Source organism: Camellia sinensis, chromosome 12 (genome assembly GCF_055761805.1).
Source record: "Camellia sinensis isolate YWXY chromosome 12, ASM5576180v1, whole genome shotgun sequence".
NCBI classification, from domain to species: domain Eukaryota; kingdom Viridiplantae; phylum Streptophyta; class Magnoliopsida; order Ericales; family Theaceae; genus Camellia; species Camellia sinensis.
The window spans coordinates 126,263,430-126,287,500 of NC_138972.1; positions in this window are offsets into that span (position 1 = coordinate 126,263,430).

Below are 24,071 nucleotides of genomic sequence, written 5' to 3' on the forward strand. Positions count from 1 at the left end.
AGTTGGCCAACAAAAATAGATTCCAAGCAAACACTTCTAAGCTTGGTCACGCACTTGATCACCTACATACATAAACAATACAGTGAGTTGGAGCCCAGTGAATAATAACAAAGTAAAGGGTTTTAATGAATGATGTCCATCACGAAGTCATAAATCAGAATTTATATCAGAAACAGATTCTTATCAAAAACAGAGTCTTATGTATATTTAGATTTCAAATCAAAAACAGATTCATATCCATATTTGTATTCAGAAATCAGAGTTCATAAATAACCATAAATGGTACATCCATTAGCGCTAGCAAATTCGATGACTCATAATTGGGACGACCATAAAGGCAATCCGATGACTCATGTGCACAGAAACGTTTCCGATAACCCATAAAGGGACAGCTATAAAGGCATTCCGATGACCCATAATGGGACGCATATCATATAACGCTAAGGATGCCACGAATATATTTCAGAAATTTGGACAATCATTCATTCATACAAACATAACATTTCAGACAACTGTTCATTTTATATCATCAAAAAATAATTAAAGTCAAACATAGCTTTACAGAGTTATTACTCACAGATAGCTTCAGAAGCAGATCAGACAGATTTGACAAATCAGATAGATCAGGCAAACGATAGCGCGTGACCTACACAAACAGATAACATATACACATTGAAACACAATATCACTTCCTTAATCAAACTAGACTTCTCTTGTATTTTTCTATCTGAGTAATCCGAAATTCTACTACATGTATTCTTTCTTATTCAAATGAACCGGATTCTTATTCCACATACTCTTTCATTACCAAATCTCTTTTTTTCCAAATAAACCGATTTCTTACTTGGCTTCTTAATCAATTATTACTAAATCAGTGATTTATTCCTTAACCAACTAATTTATGTTAATTGTTAGTTTATTAATCTTGTTATGTCATAATTATTGCCTATGAATGCTTGGAAAGAGATGAAATTGAAAATATGAACTAAATGTCATTTTCCAAAATGTGCTGAAAAAGGGTTGTTCGCTTGAGCGAACTTTTGATCGCTCGAGCGACCTGTAAAAACTGCAAAAGTATTGGAAGCCTTCAATGTGCGCTCGAGTGGTCTGTAAAATTTCAGAGTTCTGAATTTCTAAAAAATGGCTTCCAAATGCATTTTTAATCTTTAAACCCATACTAATCTTGATCAAAACTTTGAAAATACTTTAGAAAACATAAACACATATTTATTTATAAATTATTTGCTCAAAATCTTAAAACACAATATTTAAATCAAAACCTTACTTAATTTCAAAATCAAAACCAATGAACTCATGGTTCTAAAATTCTTTTTCAAAATCAAATGCACAATAAAATTGCATGCAATTTATGGAGCTTAATTTAATTACAACTTTCAAAATCAAATCCAAAATAATTAATTTCTAAATTAACTTTCATAACTTGAGCTTATCTCCAATTCTTTATTTTCATGTCAATTTCTTTTGTTTTTAATCACATAAATTGATTTCAAACCCTTTTCCCATTTTCCTTCAAACATGGAATCAAAGTTGTAAACTCCTTAGAAAATCATTTGCATGTATGAATTTGACATTAAAATAAACTAATTTTATGTTTTTATTAATTTTCTTCGTATTTATCCCAAATTTAAACTTATAAGTCTTTCACACATAAATTAAGGCCTAAAACCTTAAAATTCCAACATGCATGTAAGGATGAGTTTCAAATTTATGAAGAATAACAAAAATCACACTCAAACTAATTAATTTCCAAATTTATTTTCATAATCTTACACTTAATTTTTCTTCATCTTCTTGCTAATTTTTTTTAATTACATGATATTGATTCCAATTTCATCTTTAATTTCAAGTGTAATGTAATGATTCTACACAAATTAAACATAAATTTCATACCTTGAGTTTTCGTTTCAGAATATTTAATTGAATCCCTTCTAATTCCTCTTAGGTTTCTTCAAAAACTTGAGCTTTCCTTTCAATGTTTCTTCTCCTCTTTTGTTTCCTTTGTTCCAGCAACTCTCTTTTCTTCTTTTCTCTCTCTCTCTCTCTCTCTCGGTTTCCTTCTCTCTCTCTCTCTTTTTTTTTTTTTTTTTTTTTTTTGGAGCTTCTCAACAGAATGAAAAATGAGTTCAACCTCAATTCTCTCATTTACATATAACACATATACACACACAACTCTCACTCCAACACATGCACACACACCTCACATATTGAGGCTCCATCATAACATTAGGCACTATAATAATATGTTAGCACGCTCCCACAAGAATTATAATCCACTACACACAACTTCACAATTAATCACACCACATGGGTAAATTTAGCTTGTCTCTTGATCACACAAGTAACTCAACTAAGCTGTATTTTGTCTTAATTAATTTTGATTAGTACATAACTTAATTAATCATACTAATCACAAACCCACATAATTTAATTAGTCTAATTGACATCCATTAGAGCACAATTAATTATATTTAATTTTTTTTCAATCTGAATTAGATTTTCAATCAAACTCTCAAAATGCTCCAAATATCAAATTGAACTTATCACTATCCTCAATTTTGGTTTCTCACATTATTAAGGCCTTTAATTTCATATCAAATTCAAAATTTTCGTCAATAAATTACATACTCAATTGAATATCTCATAAATAAATATAATTCATAATACTCTTAATTCTCAATTCTCATAACTTAATTAACTCCAATTCGGACCCAATTAATCAAATCTCAATTTTACAAATCCGAATCGAATATTTAATTAAACTCCCATATAGTCCGATACTCAAAATTAAAATAATTCAATTCACCAATTATACTCTCTTAAGCCATTTAGGCTTTCAATTTCTAATTCCAAAATAAATTCTCAATAGAATCATATACGAATCAGACTGAATAATTCTTATAAACCCCAAATTAAATTAGAATAATGAGCAATTAAAATTCAAATCTCCTTAATTAATTAAACACTAATTACTATACGTGGTAGGGTCATTACACCAGTCAACTAGGTTGGGTTGCCATTGTGGTAACTTTTTATTTAATAGGCTTAAGTCTCATTCCCCTCAATGAATTCTCAACTAACTCTCTTGCTAAACCTTTAGTTAGTGGATCCGCTATGTTGTCTTTAGATTTCACATATTCAATGGAAATAATTCCATTAAAGATATGAAAAATCTAAGTTATTCGTGAATAGATCAAGATTAATTGTACCAATTCCCAAACGATTAAGACTAACAATTTAAATTATTTAGCACTTACGAAAGTGATTTAGATTGTTACTTCAAAAATAATAAATCAATACAAACAATTTTTACGTGGAAAAATCACAATTGGAGCACCTCCAATTGTGATTAAAAAACCACAGGCAAAATTGCTACAAATTAATCCACTATTAAAGGAAGAAAGAATACAAATTTACCAAACAAATTACTCAAACACTGTCAATTTGTCTTTAACAATATGTATATCTTTTACTGCAACCTTCGTCTCAGAATTGATCAGACTGATGTTGAATCCACAACATCCATTGTCGAATTAACAACTGCGCACAGCATCAAACTCCTTCGAATACTCCATGCATGAATCTTCAGATTCCACCAAAGAAGAACACTCTTAAAGATGAACACACTACAAGAAAATGGGGTAAAAAACACGGAAGCATTAGCGACGGCGCTTGTCTCGTCGCAAAAAATAGTTTTTTGCGACAGCAGCTTAAACCGTCGCAGATGAAGGCTTTAGCGACGGCGTTGTCCCCGTCGGTAATAAAAAATGCGTGGATAGGGTAATAAATGCATCAGTATTAGCGACGGATGTTTTTACCGTCGCCAAAAAAAATGTTTTGAGATAGCATACGTTTGCTGTCGCAAATAGTTTACATATTGCGACAGCAAATGTCCGTCACAAAAAAGTCTAATTTAAACGGCGTCGTTTTATGAACAAAATACTTGCTATTTGCGACGGTGTAAAACCTACCGTCGAAAAAAGTGAAAAAATATTTTGCCCCCGCTCTTCCCTATTCATCTTGCCGCTCGATCAAAACATAATCCAAATCCCTAAATGTTTGAAACAAATTTTTTTCCCCCAAATCCCTACGAAGCCGAACGGCTGTATTGATCATTTCAACCAAATCCCTACGAACGGCGAACTGTGGTGCTGCGGCGAGGACGACAAGTACCGGCGGCGAGGACGACAAGTCTTCTTTCTGCGTATGCTCTCTCTCTCTCTCTCTCTCTCTCTCTCTCTCTCTCTCTCTCTGTATATATATACAGATCTGTAGATCATCTGCGAATGTATACGATATATCTGTATCATCTATATATATATATTGATATATATATATATATATATATAAATATGTAAATTATATATAAATATATATATACATTATAATTCTAATTACATTGATATTATTCTCAACTTAAAACTAAAATCTGTTTTCATTGTTTTCCAATCATTTTATTTTTTTGAAAATAAATAATAACACCTAATTTGTATATTTAAATAAATAATAATAACATTTATGGAAACACTCATTATTTCCAATCATTTTATTTTTTTGAAAAATAATAAACTTTTAAAAATTCACAACCTATTTTTAGATATTTAAAAAAAAAAATTTGTTAACGGGTCTCTTATTTGTGGCCACTTGCTAAAAATGTTGGAAATGAAAATATACATGACTTATAAAAGTGAATGATGTATAATCATTTTTAGCCTGATTAATCAATTGTTTTAGTAGGGGTGTTTACATACTAGTTTAATTTGTTTATGAGATGATCCAAGTACTAAACCTATCCTTAGAGAAATTTTGGAATCATAAATCGTGAAATTTTAAAAATCGAACCAAAACCAAACTGCAAAATTTGTTCAAATCCAGTTTAGTTCCACGATTGAAGAGTTTCAAAAAACTTCATTGGTATACTTCAAATTCATAATATAATCCAACAAATTTCTCATATTATATACACTAGTTAATCACTAAAGTAATGCAATTCTCAATAATATAAGAAGTGTCCAATAAAAAATAATATGAAAAATTACAAAAAAAAAATTGAAAGTTTAAGTCTTATAATAAAATAAATCATGAGTTTAATTTTGCTGATATTGTTATTGATGTACCTATCATTTGTTCTGTTTTTCTTCTAGACAACTGTGTCGAAAAGTAGTCTTTTTGATCATTTGATAAACTTTTGAGAATTTAGGCCGGGACTTGATCCAGGAACTTGAAGCCTTTATTTTTTGGTGGATTTTAAGTTCCAGTCACCACTCTATTGACAGGTAATGGTTCTGTGCTTAATTTGGTTGGACTGTACATCTATCTAGTCTGTGAACTTCATAACCATAGCTAATGCAGTTCTGCTATCATTTCATTATATGTAGTTTTTGCATTTTCTTTCAAGGAGAGCATATCTTACAATGTTCCCAACATGTAGCGTGCAAGGCATTTAAGTATTTACGTTACCTGGTTGATCTTTGCTAGTGTGTTTGTGGAAGTAATTTGTAGTATGGAAAGTAATTGGGCCTCCATATATATAGATAGAAAAGAAACTCGGACTGGGCTTTCTTATTCTACTTTGTTACATAAGATTATGTATGTGATGTTCAAAATTATAATATACAGAATAATGATCCATCTTTGTTAAATAATTTTTGAGACAAATTAGTGTGTTTTTGTATAACTCATCTATCAAGTTTATAAATAATGCCGCATAGTATTATGGAATACTAATAATTTGGAGAATTCTACCATACACATCCATTTATCATATGCATCATTAGTTATGTCATTTTTTTTTCTTTAGTTATGATGAATTATCTTCGTTAATTATGATATTATTTTAGTTAAGACTTATAAGATCTTTGGTTGTGCCTCCTGCGGTGTTTGGTTATGATTTATTTATTTTTTAAGTTATGACTCAGAAAGTATGAAATTATATCATTTTTTTCTTCAATTAATTGATTTCACGTGTTGTTGTATAAGTATTTCATTTTTTATGTTCTCCTATTAAATCGGTAAATAACTAACTAGGATAAGACTACCTACCTATTCGAGGAGTTAATGTCCCAAAATCACCAAACGGCGTCGCTTTAACACAAAACTTGGCACACACGACCGCCTAGGCATGAGAGACTTATGGGAGAAGACGGGGCTCGAATCGGGTTCCTGGTTTGGGAGTTAGAGTCGGATTTCACTTTAGGCAAATTAGTTCCTTAAGAAACTTGAATTCGAGGTGTTAATGCCCCAAAATCACCAAACGGCGTCGATTTAGCACGAAACTTAGCACACACGACCGCCTAGGCATGAGAGACTTGTGGGAGAAGACGGGGCTCGAATCGGGTTCCCGGTTTGGGAGTTAGAGCCGGATTTCACTTTAGGCAAACTAGTTCCTTAAGAAACTTAAATTCGAGGTGTTAACGCCCCAAAATCACCAAACGGCGTCGGTTTAGCACGAAACTTGGCACACACGACCGCTTAGGCACGAGAGACTTGTGGGAGAAAACGGGGCTCGAATCGGGTTTCCGGTTTGGGAGTTAGAGCCGGATTTCACTTTAGACAAATTACTTCCTTAAGAAACTTGAATTCGAGACGTTAATGCCCCAAAATCACCAAACGACGTCGGTTTAGCACGAAACTTGGCACACACGACCGCTTAGGCACGATAGACTTGTGGGAGAAGACGGGGCTCGAATCGGGTTCCCGATTTGAGAGCTAGAGTCAGATTTCGGTCTAGTCAAAATTATTTACTAAACTATCTTTCTAATTATATAATAGTCAATTTTTTTTATATTTTTCTGTAATTAAAATATTAACACCATTATATGGTTATTAATTATTTTTATCTTGTTTTTTTCAGATATTTCCTGAGTAGCAGTTTGCTTCTTGTGGAATGCGGGCGTATAAAGATTATGACCAACTTTTGTTTTTGTAACCCACGAAAGAATCAAGACGAAAACTTTTGGTTTTGATTTTGATTTTGATTTATGTTATTTAAATTTGTGAACAACATTATATATGTATTATGCGACATTATGTAGTGGCATAATTTTTATTGTTATGAATTTTTATTTATGTATTGTTATGAATGGAACAACATTATGAATTTTCATTATTTGTCAACTTTTGTTTATGTATGTATTTATATTATTATGTAATTTTTGGATTTTTTTATAGGTATTTTTCATTTAATACAGGTTATTTTAATTTTTTTAATAATTTCCCAACAGGTTTTTTTTTTTTTTTTTTTTTGAGACAGCATACCACCCGTCGCAAAAAAAATTGTACGAGGCTTTTGCGACGGCACCCATACTGTCGCAAAAGCTATGGAATGTAACTGAAAAATAAACCTTTAGCGACGGCTCAGATTGTCGTCGCCAATAGTTATCAGCTACGACTCTTTTAGCGACGGTATTCTTGCCGTCTCAAAAAACCCATTTTAGCGATGGAAATACTGTATCGTCGCAAAAACTCAGATTTTCTTCACTTATTGGCGACAGAAAATTGCCGTCGCAAAAAAAGGCACTCTCCGTCGCAAAAAACAATGGCGACGGCACTTACTGTCGCTAAAGCCCTTTTGCAACCCTCTTTGTTGCGACCCCCACTTGCCGTCGCAAAAAAACCAAATTATCGTCGCAAAAGTATTAGCGACGGCATATGGGGCATTTGCGACGGCATTTTGCCGTCGCAAAAAACACTTTTTTTTGTAGTGACAATCAAACTCTTTGATGTGTGCTTGTCAAAACATGAGTTTAATACTCAATCAAACATCAAAGAAAACTAGAAAAATAGCCCCAGAAGAAAAGCCTAGAGCCCTCAAAACAGATCTGGAAGCATTAACCCTAAAACAGACTGAAACAAATATTTATAGAAAATAGGGGTCGCGAAGGTCGCTCAAACGAAGACTCTCTCGCTCGAGCGATGAACCAATCACGCGTGTATTCCTTAAGTGGCGTCACTCGAGCCAAGCTTCCTTCGCTCGAGCGCACAATCTTCATTCCCAGTATATTTGCAGACATGGAAAACTTCTAGGAGCACAACTTCTTCGCTCGAGCGAGCAAGGCAAAACAACCAAAAAACTTACAACTCAATAAACGATGTTTGTTCGTAGGATTGACAAAACAAAGGGACCTAACAATCTCCTTCTTTGTCAATTCACGGACAAAACATTCTAACACAGTTTCCTGCGATAAACCAATTACGCGTATATTCCTTAAGTGGCGTCGCTCGAGCCAAGCTTCCTTTGCTCGAGCGCACAATCTTCTTTCCCAGTATATTTGCAAACAATGAAAACTTCTAGGAGCACAACTTTTTCGCTCAAGCGAGCAAGGCAGAACAACCAGGAAACTTACAACTCGATAAACGATGTTTGTTCGTAGGATTGACAAAACTAAGGGATCTAACAATCTCCCCCTTTGTCAATTCCCGAACAAAACATTCTAACACAGCTTCCTAACAAACACGCACTAACTAAACAATCAACCAAAAAACAACTCATCTAAAACAACAGCCTTGACGAAATATCCTACAAAAATATATAAACGAAACCTATGGGAATAGATAGAGTAATTAATCAAAATCAAAAATCATAGATAGAGTGATTAATCCAAAACAAATTATATCATGACATAATGAATCCAAATTGAATCAAAATCCCAAAAATTGATTAGTCCATTATCAAAATCTAATATCCCAATAATCAAAACGGTATCCCCCAAGACTATATACCCCAACCAACTAGATAAACGCTAAACCCCAACCATCATGCAAACAGATATACTTCTCTTTTTTGTTTGGAGAGACAAAAGAAAAAGAATATACAGCCTAAACACAATAAAAACTGTCTAAAAAACACAGAAAAAAAAATCACTGCGAGTCTGGTGGAGACTACTGCTGCATCTGTAACAGAATCTGAGTAAGCATCACAGTCTGCTGATCAAGGCGGCCATCAGGTGTATCGAGTTAGGCATTCAGTTGATCAAGGTGACGTGTGACAGACTGCTCAAACTGCTGCAGCTGACCAGGAAAGGAGCGAGGACGTATCTCGGGTGCACCGGTAGCGACTGCATCAAGCTCGGCCTCCTCAGTAAGTGGATTATCACCGCATCAGACACCCCGACTCCTGACGAACTCCCCTTGACATGGACTTGACTCTGTGAGCAGGTCAATTTGGTGACAGGTTTAATGGGAGAAACAAACTCGTCATCATCAAAGGTGGGGACACCAAGAGATGTAAGAAACCGATTGAGGAAACACCCATAAGGGAGACCCAAAGACTTGCGACCCTCACACATACATTCATTATGTGAGCTTTCATGGTTGTCTTTGAGTTGTGTATTCTCATGTCGCTTGTGCTCATTGATTAATGTTTACTTGATTTGCTCATGAATATTGTGCGTCATATTGTCAAAATTACGAGTTTGTAGGCTTTATGGTTTGTGGATTATCTCATCTTAGTATTACATTCTTTCTATTTTGCTAACCTCCTTTTGTTCCAAGTTCCACTTGACAGTGTGAGTGTCTTTATTCTGCTCAGGATGGTGTTTTTTTTTTTTTTTTTGAAGCCTTGTTTTTTTTTATTCGCTCGAGCCAGGGAGTTTTTGCTCGAGCAACAAATTCTTCAATCCAGTACTTTTGAGCAGAGACCGGATCAGAATAGACTCAATGGCACTAGGATAGACATTACATTTTAAGTGAACTTTCCGAGAAATATAGAAATCTCGATAAAGGTTCGATTTTTCCCTGGATTGGAATTTGTCGGTATTAAAAGTGAGGCGAGACACAGTGGTTTTACGACGTTTAGAGGACACAACGATGACTGACCGACAATAAGGAAAGACCATCACAACACCCCAACCCATCAAGATAGAACCAAGGAACACCCAATGCCCAATAGTAACCCCAAAAGTAAATATAAGAACAAAACACAAACCATTAGTGTAACGGGGTTAGAAAAACTAAAATTCACAAAACCAAAGCATTGCATCAAATACTGTTAAGATGAGGGAAAGTATAGATACAATTCTAGGTCAAGTCCCAAAACCAAATAAGTGCAATAGTAGAAAATAAATGTTGTAGCACGATGAGAGATATGAAGACAGTAGAATAAGGAAACCAACAGCAACACAATTCACTAAAAAAATCATAAAGCAGTAATTGAAACTCATGGCAAAACAAGGGTAAGTCAAAAATTAAAGCCCTAAAAAAAAAACCCTAACATTACACATAAACCCTAGCAATGATGCACCAAACTTCTAAACAAAATTAAATAAAGACATAGCAAAACCATAAGGTCATAAACGAACCCAAGCAAACACACAGGACAATATTGTAAAACCCTAGATATATGAGGATACAAGCGGAAAAAAAAAAAAACAAACAAACAAACAAACACAAAATAATAGAGACAAAATAAAACAAACAAAACTCTAATGTTGGAGTGAAGAACCCAAAAATCAGCATTCGAGAAAGAGAAAGAGAACAAGGGAAACCACAAAAAAAAAAAACAAAAACAAACAAACAAAAACAAAAATAGAAGTGGAATCTCACCAGAAAATGGAGAAGGAGAAGCTTGATGGAGGAAAGGAATCTTCAAATCCAAGGGTCACCAAGGGACGAGCAGCAATGGGAAGGAAAATGCCCTAAGAGAGAGAATTTAAACGAGAATTTAAAAATCTAAGTGATTCGTGATTAGATCAAGTACTAATTTCTAAACGATTAAAACTAACAATTTAAATCATCCAGCACTTCCGAAAGTGATTTAGATTGTTGCTTCAAAAATAATAAATCAACACAAATGATTTTTACATGGAAAAATCATAATTGGAGCATCTCCAATTGTGATTAAAAAATCACGGGCGAAACCGCCACAAATTAATCCACTATTAAAGGAAGAAAGAATACAAATTTACCAAACAAATTACCCAAACGTTGTCAATTTGTCTTCAATAATCTGTATATCTTTTACTGCAACCTTCGTCTCAGAATTGACCAAACTGGTGTTGAATCTACAACATCCATTGTCGAATTAACGACTGCGTACAGCATCAAACTCCTTGGAATACTCCATGCTTGAATCTTCGGATTCCACTAAAAAAGAACACTCTTAAAGATGAACAATCAAACTCTTTAATATGTGCTTGTCAAAACATGAGTTTAATACTCAATCAAACATCAAAGAAAACTAGAAAAATAGCCCCAGAAGAAAACCCTAGAGCCCTTAAAACAGATCTAGAAGCATTAACCCTAAAACGGACTGAAACAAATATTTATAGAAAACAGGGGTCGCGAAGGTTGCTTGAGCGAAGACTCTCTCACTCGAGCGATGAACCAATTACACGTGTATTCCTTAAGTGGCATTACTCAAGCCAAGCTTTCTTCGCTCGAGCGCACAATCTTCCTTCCTATTATATTTGTAGACATAGAAAACTTCTGGGAGCATAACTTCTTCGCTCGAGCCAGGACTTCTTCGCTCGAGCGAGCAAGGCAAAACAACCAGAAAACTTACAACTCGATAAACGATGTTTGTTCGTAGGATTGACAAAACTAAGGGACCTAACAGAGTAGTTGTCTCACGGTGTTATGTCGACAACGAATGTGTCGTGACTTACCGTTATACATATGACTTTGTGCTTTACCTATTGCTAATTGACTATCACAATGTATGCATATAGCAAGCACCGATTTTGGCTACATTGGAATATCTTCAAGGAAGTGACGAAGTCATTCTGCTTCTTCCCCAACTTTATCTAAAACTATAAATTATGATTCCATAGTAGACCTAGCAATGCAAGTCTGTTTGAAATATTTCCAAGATACAATCACCCCACCAAGAGTAAAGACAAACCCACTGGTGGATTTTGAGTCTCTAGTATCCGATATCTAGCTTGCATCATAGTATCCTTCAAATACTGCTGGATATCTAGTACAATTTAGTCCAATATTACGAGTAAATTGGAGATATCTTAGAACCCTTGTAATAGCTTTCCAGTGTTCTACTCCTGGAATACTTATATATCTACTTAATTTACTTACTGCATAAGTTATATCTGGGCGAGTGCAGTTCATCAAGTACAATAAGCTTCTAATAATTTGGGCATACTCTAATTGAGAAATACTTTCTTGTACATTCTTAGAAAGAAACAAATTAGCATCCACAGGTGTTCTAGCAAGATGATCATTATCTTTGTTAAATTTGTCAAGTATTTTCTCAATATAATGTGCTTATGGCAAAGCATAACCTTATGATGTTTTGGTAATTTTCATACCAAGTATTACATCAGCAATCCCCATGTCTTTCATGTCAAAATGTTTTTTCAATATTTTCTTAGTAGTTTTAATCATGTCATTATTACTATCTATGATGAGCATATCATCTATATAAAGACATACTATAACATAATATTTATTTGTGTTTTTAATATAAACACATTTGTCACATTCATTCATTTTAAATCCATTTAACATGATCGTCTTGTCAAATTTTTTATGCCACTGCTTTGGCGCTTGTTTTAAACCATATAATGATTTAACTAATTTACACACTTTCTTTTTCTTTTTATTTTCCTGGAACAAAAAATCCTTTTGATTTTTCCATGTAAATTTCTTCATTTAACTCACCATTTAAGAAAACTATTTTCACATCTATTTGATGAATTTCTAGATTGTTCAAAGATGTAATGGCAATTAGTATTCTAATGGATGTTATTCCAGTAACTGGTGAGTATGTGTCAAAGTAATCAAGACCTTCTTTTTGTCTATATCATTTAACCACAAGTCTTACCTTGTATTTTTCAATTGATCCATCTGCTTTTATTTTTCTTTTGAAAATCCACTTGTACCCAAGAGGTTTACAACCTGGTGGCAAGTCCACCGATTCCCAAGTGTAATTTTGCAAAATGGATTCAACTTCGCTATTTACAGCCTCTTTCTATAAAGGAGCCTCAGAACTAGTCATAACTTCTTTGAAAGTTAAAGGGTCGTTTTCTAACAAAAAAGTTAGAAATTTTGGACTAAAAGATTTTGAGGTTCTAGCACGTTTACTACGCTTAGGTTCCTCTTCTTCATTTTGATCTAACTTTTGTTCTTGTTCTTGCTTATGACTAGTAATGGCATCCTAAGATCTTTTGTTAGTACTAGTCTCTTGTCCAGTCTTATTTGGAAATATATGTTCAAAAAATGATGCATTCTGAGATTCAATAATAGTATTCACATGCATTTCGAAATGTTCTAACTTATGAATCAAAAACCGATATGCACTACAATTCTTGACATAACTAATGAATATGCAATCAATAGTTTTAGGGCCTATTTTAGTCTTTTTAGAACTAGGAATAGCTACTTTAGCTAAATATCCCTACGCTTTTAAGTATTTATAGGATGGTACTCTCCTATGCCACATTTCATAGGGTGTTTGATTCAGTTTCTTTTAGGATACTTTATTAAAAATATAATTTACAGAAAGTATGGCTTCCCCCCACAAGGTCTGAGATAATCCAGAACTTATCAACATAGCATTCATTATTTCTTTTAAAGTCCTATTTTTCCTTTCAACAATTCCATTTTGCTAAGGTGAATAAGGAGCGGTAGTTTGATGAATTATTTCATGTTCTTTACAAAACTCACCAAAGGTGACTCATATTCATCACCTCTATCACTTCTTAGTTTTTAAATTTTCTTACCAAGTTGATTTTCAACTTCATTCTTATATTAAATGAAAGTTTCCAAAGTTTCATCCTTGATTCGAATTAAATAAACATAAATATATTTAGTATAGTCATCTATGAAAGTGATAAAATATTTTTTCTCGTCTCTAGTTTGAATTGATTTAAAATCACAAATGTCACTATGAATTAATTCAAATGGTTCCGTACTTCTTTCAATTTAATGAAAAGGAGTTTTGGTTGATTTTGCCTCAATACAAATTTTACATTTATGATTTGGATCAATTTCAAATTTAGATAAACATTCCATATTAATTAATCTACGCAAAAATCCATAATTAATATGTCCTAGTCTACCATGCCACAAATTTGAAGACTCAAGCAAGTAAGAAGAAAATGTACTTATATTAATAACAGAGGGTACAACAATGATTACATTTATTTTAAAAAGGCCATCGAACATGTAACATTTTCCTACATACATCTCATTTTTGGTAAGTACAAATTTATCACTTTGAAAAACTAACCTGAACCCATTTTTACTCAACAGACATCCGGAGACAAGATTCTTGCAAATGTCTGATACATGCAATACATTGTTGAAAGTGAGTTTCTTTCTAGATGTCATCTTCAGAATAATATTTCATTGTCCTTCAACTTTGAAAGTTGAGGAGTTACCCATAAAAAGTTATTCGCCATTGTTTACCACAGAATAAGATGTGAACATCTTTTTGTCGGCTCAGATGTAGCGAGCATGTAAAACCCAAGTTGTGTGTATGATTATTTTATTGGATAGATTAGTAATTAAATTAATTTATATGGGTCATTTATTAATATCAAAGAATTAGTTATGAGATGGCATTATATTTCCTTTTACTTGGATGGGTAATTTTGTAACTATGAGAAATTAGTTTAATAAGCCCACCTATTGTGGCTTTAAGGCTTGGAAAACAAACAAAACAGAGGCTGGAAATTGCTCCATATGCGGCTAGGGTTTGAGAAGGTAAAAGAAAAAAGAAAAGAAAAAGAGAAGAGAGGTTCAAGTGAGGTTGCAATAGGGATTGGAGGCAGCACGTTGGTGATTTTGGGACACCCATTGATTAAGGTAAAATCTGTCTTTACTATTAATTATTAAGTTTATGTTGAGGAATTTAACAATCAATGCATTAAAGGGATTTGGAAGATCTATAGGTGCCTACTTAGGTTTTGAGAATTGGGTGCAATGTGTAAGTGTAACTTTGGGTGAGTAATAGAAACAATGGAGTTTTGTATCATGGGTAAGGGTGTGTTTTGACTTTTGGGTTTTGTACATTGGGTAAGGTGTGTTTGGCTATTGAATTGGGGGGATTGATTTGGTGTCTCTTGGATTTTAAGCATATATATATATATATATAATGGGTTCTTGTTGATGTGTGAAAGACATCAAAATATTAATTTATTTGAGGTTCTATTTATTAGGTTTGTGTGATTGAATTGGTGGAACTGGGTGTTTGGAGTTAGTGTGGTGGAATATTATTTTAACTGTTTGAGGTAAGTAATCCTCTATCACTGTTGGTACATTTTTATTCCTCTTGAATCGTTTAAAATTATAAGTATTTATTTATAGCCTTCATGTTCTCTTAAAATAAAATATGAGTCAATTATAAAACAGCATCGAATATTATTATGAAAATTACTTGACTATTTTGTGGAACTATTCTGAAAATTGTACTGAACGTTTATTCTGAAAATATCAAATATTTTATTTAAAATTTGTGTATTATTTGAATTTTGAACATTACTCTAGTCTGACTATGATTTGGACCCTAGCCAATGAGGGTTATTTATTGGCACAGAAACTAGTTTCTTTTGGGGCTTTACCACCGACCTATGTGTGGTTCTGGGCCTTATCACGGGCTAAGTGACCGTAGTCATTAAGACTTGGGTTTTGTAAATCAAATCATTGAACCATCTGAATATCGAACCATCGATTTGAACAACGAATTACTTTGAATTATCTTGTTGTCTTTTCCTTTAAAATGTATTGTACATTGTTTATTTTTAGCTATGAAACCATCTTACAAATAATTGTTCATTTATTGAACAGTAGAAAAATTTATATTTATTGGTTATCGATTTATTTATTTATTTATTTATTTTTATACTTGATCCAGCTAGCAGTGATGGTTGGTTATTTACTGAGCTATCTAACTTTTATTTTTTTTTTCAGATTCTAAAGAGTAGAGCTACGCGGGATTTTTACATGTGGGAGTACTGAGAGTAGGACTATGATTTAAGTACATGGATTATTGTTTTGTTAATGGATTTTATTAGTGGACTTGGTGGATAATTATCATAATGTGCCGAGAGTAGGACTATGATTTAAGTACTTGGATTAATGTTTTGTTAATGGATTTTATTAGTGGACTTGGTGGATAATTTCATACGATAAGAATAATCAATTTTTATGGATTTTAGCATTATGATAATTAAGGATTTAATTGGAGTATTTTACATTGTTGGTTATGTGTTGGACTCTTAGCCTTGCATGCTCACTTAAATGAGTGTGCAGCGTTGTCACGGAGCTTGGGGCGTGACAATTTTGTGGTATCAGAGCCAGGTTGTAATTTTAAAGACTGGTATAGAATAGTGGTGAGATTGGGTAGATGTAGGATTAGGAACGCTTATAATTTGGTATAATGTTAATTTTAATTACATGTTATAGGGACTTGAAAATAGAATAAGATGAGGTTTTATTATTGATGCATATAGGTTGCAATGGAATATTAGGAGACATTGGCAAATCTCGTGTGGTTAGTATAGATAGCAGGAGATTGCTTGTAGACTTTACTGTTTTAGATATTTGGGACTTTGACATAATTCTTGGAATGGATTGGTTAGAAACCAATTATGCTTCTGTTGATTGCCGAGGCAAAAAGGTAGTATTTCAGTTTCCTGATCAACTAGAATTTTGTTTTGTGGGTAGTGGACTTAACACTCCTCCTTTGGTAGTCTTAGCTTTGCAAGCTAGACAATTGTTGAGGAATGGTTACGAGGCTTATTTAGCTTCTGTGAGAGATATTCGTGAGACTGGATTGAAGTCAGAGGATATCCTAGTTGTAAAGGAATTTCCCGATGTTTTTCCTGACGACTTACCGGGGTTGCCACCAGATAAAGAGATTGAGTTTGTCATCGAATTGATACCCAGCACGGGTCCTATCTCTAGGGCTCCGTATCAAATGGCACCAGCAGAGTTGAAAGAGTTGAAGGAACAATTACAAGAGTTACTAGATAAAGACTTTATTAGGCCTAGTGTTTCTTCTTGGGGTGCGCCCGTTTTATTTGTGAAAAAGAATAATGGTAGTTTTCGCCTTTGCTTTGATTATCGAGAGTTAAACAAGGTGACAATTCGAAATAAATATCCTTCACCTAGGATAAATGACCTATTTGATCAATTGCAAGGAGCACAAGTCTTTTCTAAGATTGACCTTCGTTCTGGCTATCACCAGTTGAAGGTTAAGGCGAAAGATATACCTAAGACAGCCTTCCGAACTAGGTTTGGGCATTATGAATTTTTAGTGATGCCGTTTGGGTTGACCAATGCGTCTGCAGCTTTTATGGATTTAATGAACAGAGTATTTAAACCCTTCTTAGATCAGTTTGTGGTAGTTTTTATTGATGACATTCTTGTGTACTCGAAGAGTAAAGAGCAGCACGAAGAACATCTGAGAATAGTGTTGCAGATATTAAGGGAGAAGAAATTATTTGCTAAATTAAAGAAGTGTGAATTTTGGCTGGAGAGTGTATCATTTTTGGGTCATGTGATATCTAGAAATGGAGTATCTGTTGACCCCAAGAAAGTGGAGGCGGTGGTAGAGTGGAATAGGCCTACTAGTGTCACTGAAATTCGTAGCTTCTTGGGTTTAGTAGGTTATTGTAAAAGGTTTGTTGAGGGATTTTCTCGAATTTCTATGCCTTTGACTCGTTTAACACAAAAAGGGGTTAAATTTGAATGGTCTGATGATTGTGAGAAAAGTTTCCAGGATCTAAAGAGTCGATTGGTGTCTGTTCCAGTACTTGTAGTTCCGTCCGGAGATGAGGTTTTACTATCTATAGTGATGCATCGAAGATGGGTTTGGGTTGTGTCCTGATGCAGAATGATAAGGTAGTGGCATATGCGTCTAGGCAATTGAAGCCATATAAGCAGAATTATCCTACGCATGCTTTGGAGTTAGCTGTAGTGGTGTTTGCATTGAAAATCTGGAGGCACTACCTGTATGGGGTGAAATGTGAGATATTCACTGATCATAAAAGTCTAAAGTATATTTTCACTCAAAAAGAATTGAATATGACGCAAAGGAGATGGTTGGAGCTATTAAAGGATTATGATTTGATTATCAATTATCATCCAGGAAAATCCAATGCAGTGGCTGATGCCTTGAGTAAAAAGACCCCAAGTAATTTGGCTACCTTGATCACTGACCAAAAGAATATCTTAGAGGACTTGTGGAGGTTGAATATTGAGATTAGATGGCACAACCATGGAGTGCAGTTGGCAAACCTTAGGGTTCAACCTACATTGATTGATAGAATTAAAGATGCTCAAGAAAGAGATCCTCAGTTGCAAAAACTTAAGGCTGAAATGGAAATAGGGCTATAGATGGAATTTTGTATGCATAAAGATGGAACCTTGAGATTTGGAGGGAGGTTGTGTGTGCCTAATGATTTAGAACTCAAGAGAGAAATCCTGAGAGAAGCTCACAGTTCAGGGAAATTGCTCAGTATGTTGCTCAATGTTTGGTATGTCAACAAGTGAAAGTTGAACATCAGAGACCTGCAGGTAAGTTACAACCTTTTCCTGTTCCCGAGTGGAAGTGGGAATATATTACTATGGATTTTGTGACAGGGTTGCCTAGGACCCAAGGTGGTAACAATGCTATTTGGGTTATTATTGATCGATTGACCAAATCCGCTCACTTTCAAGCTTTTAAGGTAGGGTTCTCCTTAGAGAGGTTTACAAAATTGTATATCAAGGAGATTGTGAAGTTGCATGGTATTCCGATGACCATAGTGTCTGATAGAGATAGCAGATTTGTATCTGTGTTTTGGAGGAGTTTGCATACAGCTTTGGGTACTAGTTTGAATTTTAGCACGGCCTTTCATCCTCAAACTGATGGACAGTCAAAGAAAACTATTCAGACTCTTGAAGACATGTTGAGGGCCTGTATTATTGATCTTGGAGGTTCTTGGGATGAGCATTTGGCCTTAGTAAAATTCTCTTATAATAATAGTTATCATGCAAGCATGCAGATGGCACCATATGAGGCTTTATATGAACGAAAGTGTAGATCACCTATTTGTTGGGATGATGTGGGCAAAAGGAAGTTGTTAGGGCCTGAGATTGCGCAATAAACAGTGAACGAGATCAATCTTATTAAAGAGCCACTTCGCACTGCACAGAGTAGACATAAAAGTTATGCAGATAATAGGAGACGAAATTTGGTGTTTGGGGTTGGAGACCATATGTTCCTTAAGGTGTCTCCTATGAAAAGAGTAATGAGGTTTGGTGTTCGGGGTAAATTGAGTCCTAGATTTGTTGGACCATTTGAGGTTTTAGATCGAATTGGAGAGGTAGCTTACAGACTTGCCCTACCACCTTCACTAGTTAGAGTTCATAAGGTCTTCCATGTTTCGATGCTGAGGAAGTTTATACCGAATCCCAATCATGTGATTAATCATGCACCGTTGCAGTTTAAGGAGGATTTGACTTATGAGAAACACCCTGTAAGAATTGTTGATAAGAAGGAGCAGGTTTTGAGGCGTCGAGTCATCCACTACGTTAAGGTTCAATGGAGTAATCACTCGGAGAGAGAAGCTAGTTGGGAACTTGAGGATGAAATGAGACAAAAGTATCCACAACTTTTTAAGACTACAGGTATGTCAAATTTCAAGGACGAAATTTCTTTTAAGAGGGAAAGAATGTAAAACCTAAGTTGTGTGTAGGATTATTGTATTGGATAGATTAGTAATTAAATTAATTTATACGGGTCATTTATTAATATCAAAGAATTAGTTATGAGATGGCATTATATTTCCTTTTACTTGGATGGGTAATTTTATAACTATGAGAAATTAGTTTAATAAGCCCACCTATTGTGGCTTTAAGGCTTGGAAAACAAACAAAACAGAGGCTGGGAATTGCTCCATATGCGGCTAGGGTTTGAGAAGGTAAAAGAAAAAAGAAAAGAAAAAGAGAAAAGAGGTTCAAATGAGGCTGCAATAGGGATTGGAGGCAGCACGTTGGTGATTTTGGGACACCCATTGGTTAAGGTAAAATCTGTCTTTACTTTTAATTATTAAGTTTATGTTGAGGAATTTAACAATCAATGCATTAAAGGGATTTGGAAGATCTATAGGTGCCTACTTAGGTTTTGAGAATTGGGTGCAATGTGTAAGTGTAACTTTGGGTGGGTAATAGAAACAATGGAGTTTTGTATCATGGGTAAGGGTGTGTTTTGACTTTTGAGTTTTGTACATTGGGTAAGGTGTGTTTGGCTATTGAATTGGGGGGATTGATTTGGTGTCTCTTGGATTTTAAGCATATATATATATATATATAATGGGTTCTTGTTGATGTGTGAAAGACATCAAAATATTAATTTATTTGAGGTTCTATTTATTAGGTTTGTGTGATTGAATTGGTGGAACTGGGTGTTTGGAGTTAGTGTGGTGGAATATTATTTTAGCTGTTTGAGGTAAGTAACCCTCTATCACTGTTGGTGCATTTTTATTCCTCTTGAATCGTTTAAAATTATAAGTATTTATTTATAGCCTTCATGTTCTCTTAAAATAAAATATGAGTCAATTATAAAACAGCATCGAATATTATTATGAAAATTATTTGACTATTTTGTGGAACTATTCTGAAAATTGTACTGAACGTTTATTCTGAAAATATCAAATATTTTATTTAAAATTTGTGTATTATTTGAATTTTGAACATTACTCTAGTCTGACTATGATTTGGATCTTAGCCAATGAGGGTTATTTATTGGCACAGAAACTAGTTTCTTTTGGGGCTTTACCACCGACCTATGTGTGGTTCTGGGCCTTGTCACGAGCTAAGTGACCGTAGTCATTAAGACTTGGGTTTTGTAAATCAAATCATTGAATCATCTGAATATCGAACCATCGATTTGAACAACGAATTACTTTGAATTATCTTGTTGGCTTTTCATTTAAAATGTATTGTACATTGTTTATTTTTAGCTATGAAACCATCTTACAAATAATTGTTCATTTATTGAACAGTAGAAAAATTTATATTTATTGGTTATCGATTTATTTATTTATTTATTTATTTGTATACTTGATCCAACTAGCAGTGATGGTTGGTTATTTACTGGGCTATCTAACTTACTCTTATTTTTTTTTCAAATTCTAAAGAGTAGAGCTACGCGGGATTTTTACATGTGGGAGTGCCGAGAGTAGGACTATGATTTAAGTACATGGATTATTGTTTTGTTAATGGATTTTATTAGTGGACTTGGTGGATAATTATCATAATGTGCCGAGAGTAGGACTATGATTTAAGTACTTGGATTATTGTTTTGTTAATGGATTTTATTAGTGGACTTGGTGGATAATTTCATACGATAAGAATAATTAATTTTTATGGATTTTAGCATTATGATAATTAAGGATTAAATTGGAGTATTTTACATTGTTGGTTATGTGTTGGACTCTTAGTCTTACATGCTCACTTAAATGAGTGTGCGACGTTGTCACGGAGCCTGAGGTGTGACAAAGCAGCACCAGTGTCCTTCCACCATTCTTTAGGATTTCTGACAAGGTTTGCCTCAGAAACAGCTGCAGAAAGATTTATGTCATCTACACTATTAGAAATTTTATCCACTTCGGTCATATTGGCTTGAGCAGGCTTCTTGCTTGATCTTTATTTGCCTTCACGTTTGCTACGGCAATCTTTGGCCTGATGTCCCTCTTTGTCACAAATGTAACATTTTCCATTGAACTTGTACTTCTTAATTTTCCCTCTTTTAGATCCTTGTGAGGAACTTTCTCCAGAATATTTCTGTTTCTTTGCTCTTGGTGTATTTTCCACCACATTTGCTTTAAACTCCATTAGATGCTTACTAAGCCGCTTCTCAGAATTGCGGTTGTCCTTCTCAATCCTCAAACACACAATCAATTCTTCCAAAGTCATTTCTTGCGTTTGTGTTTGAGGTAGTTCTTGAATTCCTTCCAGCCTTGTGATAATTTTTCAATTAAGGTAGCAACTTGAAAGGATTCACTGAGAGACATGCCTTCTGTATGAATATCATGCAGAATGAGTTGGAGGTCTTGAACTTGGCTAATCACAATTTTTGAATCAAACATCACAAAATTCAGGAATTTGCCAACCACAAATTTCTTTGAGCCAGCATCTTGTATTTTGGACTTTTTCTCCAAGGACTCCCAAAGTTCCTTTTCCGTCTTAATAGGGCTATAGATGTTGTACAATGTGTTATCAAGTTCATTCAAGATGTAGTTCCGGCAAAGAAAATCAGCATGTTTGCAAGCATCAACAGCAACAATCACTTGTCGGTCGGTTTCATCCTCTTTTAGAGTAGGAGCATTCTCACGGGGAAAACGTGCCAGGTTGAAAGTAGTGAGATAAAATAGCATTTTTTGCAGCCATCTTTTAAAATCAGTTTCTAAAAACTTCTCTGGCTTTTCACCATGATTGACTGACATAGTCACAACAAGAGGAGGGGTTGGAGCAATTGCACTCACCATACCAATACTGGTTTGTTAGTTTGACTAGTTTCAGTAGTTATGGATTCTAAATTTTAAAACAAAATTATAATTAGTATTTTATGTTACATAAAAAATTAAACCATAAACACAAGATTTAATTCTATAAAAATAAAATAAACAAGAATTGTAACTTTTATTTCTAATTAATTTGAAAATAAAATTTTATTTAAACAAATTAATTTCACATAGAAAAATATTTCTGTAACACTTCAAAAATTAATATACTGAAAATAGAATTTTAATTAATGAAAACTCAAAAATTATTTCTGAAAACTAAAATTAATTTCTGACAAACTTCACAAATAAATATTCTAAAATTGTTAATGATAACCAGTATATTACTACTAGTTGTTAAAGAAAATAAACAGTATATTACTACTATTTGTATTTTCTAACAAGAATATTATTTTGTATAAGCACAGAAAATAATTTCTGTAAGAAGAAATGAAAAAAATGAAACAAACGAAAAATTCTATTTAAACAGAATAATTCGAATCTGTCTTAAAATTGTTGGAACAATCTTCCATGTATGAGAAAATAATGTGAAACAAATTAAACAAATAAAAATAAATTACTTACATAATTTATTTACTGAAACGAACAAGTACAAAAAAAAATTTGATCAAGTCGATTGTGTGACACTCTATCCTTAAGACAGATTCGCCCTGCTTAGGTGCTTACGGAATAATGGCGTCTATCTATCAAGATACAATGATGTCTCACAAATTGTAATAGCACTCCAAACAATTTGTACGGCAAACTAGAACATGTGTTCTATACTCTCGAAATTTTTGTCTAAAACTAATAAGAAGAAAATATCTATGCCAGAGAGAAAATGGAAAGCAAGTAGAGAATTTCAGATTTTAAAAAAGTTGTTGGAAGAGGGTTTGCTTTTATAGGCAAAGTGGTGACCCTTTGGAAGGGCCGAACAGATATTATTTCAAATTGAATAAGTCTTAACGTAAACAGAACAGGTGCAAACTGTATGGAACAGTTTTGAAACTATTTGGGAAGAAATAAATATGTCCGGTACAATCTATTTAAACAGGTTGAAAAATCTTTTTGAATCTGCTGGAAAATGGACCGCAAGAGACATTGTTTGGACAAAAAATTTAAATTCAAATTTGGCACAAAAGTTTGAATTAATTTCGTTTAAAAATTCAAATAAATTTTGTCTAAAAAATTAATATTATGACCCAACTCACGCCCGGCCCGGACGGTGGCGCACATGTGGTGGTTTGAGCCAAAACTTACTTTGTCCATAACTCTCCCTTCTATAAACTTGGGATGCCCTTTGGAACCCAACCCAAATTTATCCATTTAGAACTTATATACAGACACAAGTTCACTTTCTCTAATTCATTCTATTTATTTTTTCAACCCATTTTTAAAGTAGCTAGGCATAGTTTGAAAATCTGGATTTAACAATAGAACGATTACAAGACAAAAGTCTATTTACAAATCATAAGTTGCAAGCACCCATCTCCCACTTCATTTGAGACAAATTTCTTCAAAACATAAAACAAGATAAAATAAAGCCAACTTAAAAAGTCAAATAGTCTAATGTTGATATTAAAAAAAATAAGTCAAAGTCTTAAAAAG